Genomic DNA, 1,707 nt, shown 5'->3' with positions numbered 1-1,707 from the left:
AAGAGGGGAGTGTGATGGCCAGGCTGTTCCAGCTCTTCCTGAGAAAACTCTCCTCACCTTTTTGACCACAGCAGGCCCTGTGACTGAGGCTGGGAGTCACGGGTGGGGGTAGGAGGCGGAGGTGGCTCAGGAGGTAAGGAGTGTGAGGACTGGAGTTGAGATTCCCAGAGCCTGAAAGTTGACCAGTCATAACTTGGCCACTCCCACAAGTTCTGTGCCACCACCATCCCAGCACATCTTGCTGGGACCAGTAGATTATAGTTGTGTGGCTGGGTTGATGTCCCACTACTAGGAGCCTTGCCTGGTTATTTCATTATAGAAGATGGCCAGTTGGGGTCTGTATACCCCATTAACTAGTAGACTTCACTAGGGTCGCTCTCATAGACTCCAGGGAGTTTCCGAGGCATTACCTTGCAACATCGCCACCAAGTGGCCCCAGCTCCAGTCACCTCTCCCAGTATTCTTTCCTTCCATCACTCCTACCCCTTACCTGAATCCTCCTGTTCCTATTCCCACGTGACCCCAGTCCACCCACAGAATCTATTCTATCCTTCCCAGGGAAACCCATGTGTCCCCTGTTACTTAGCCTCTTTGGGTCTGTGGATTGTGGCATGGTTATCCTCTACTTAAAAGCTACTGTCCACTTATAAGTGAGTACGTACCACGTTTTTCTTTCTGTGTCTGGGGTTACTTCACTCAGGATGACCTTTTCTTGTTTCATCTGTTTGCCTCCAAATTCCATGATGTCATTGTTAACAGCTGAGTAATACTCCACCATGTAGATGTACCACACTTTCTTTGTCTTCAGTTGAGGAACATTTAGGTTGTTTCCAGTTTTTGGCTATTACAAATGAAGCTCCAATGAACATGGCTGAGCAAGGGTCCTTGTGATAGGATGGAACATCTTTTGGGTATAAGCTCAGGAGTAGCCCATGCCATAAGAGGGAGCCCACACTCGAGGACCAGAAACCAGAGACTGGGCAGCTGCAGCCCAGAGACCCAGAATAGAACCAAACAAGACTGAGAAACACACCACACACACACACACACACACACACAACCTTGAGGTGAGGCTGTGTGAGGAGAAAGACTCAAGTCTATTTAAGGGGAAAACCACTAAGAGTCTGACCATGCTCCAGTGAGTATATAGATAACACAGACAAGTTGGACTTGCTTATTATTATCATTATTATTAATTATTATTACTTTTGTCATTAGGGAAGGTTACAAAGGTGGGCAGTGAACATGGAAAGACTGGTAAGTATGGTACTGAGGTAATGTATGAGAGGACAATAAAAGCCAAAAACCAACCAACCAACCAACCAACCAAACAAACAAAAAAACAAATTCCCAGAATTTAGCAAACAATGGGTAGCTATGCAGGCCCCCTCAGTTGCTCAGTTGGCAAAGACAGGGGATTCCTGGAGCTAGTGTCCAGCTATCCTATCTGAATTGGTAAGCTCTGGGTTCAATTAAAATACCCTGCCCCAATATATGTCAGAGAGCCACCTATAAAGTGCCTGTGTTAACCTCTGGCCTCCACAGGCACATGCAAATAGGATTGTGCATATGTATACCTCACACACACATGCAGAAGGAGGGGGAAGGGGAGGAGGAGGAAGAAGGAGAAGGAAGAAGGGGAAGGAGGAGGAGGAAGAGGAGGAGGAGGAGGAGAAGGAGAAGGAGAAGGAGAAGGAGAAGGAGAAG

This window comes from Mus caroli, chromosome 3 (assembly GCF_900094665.2).
Source record: "Mus caroli chromosome 3, CAROLI_EIJ_v1.1, whole genome shotgun sequence".
Classification (NCBI taxonomy): Eukaryota; Metazoa; Chordata; class Mammalia; order Rodentia; family Muridae; genus Mus; species Mus caroli.
Note: the sequence above shows the minus strand (reverse complement) of the source record.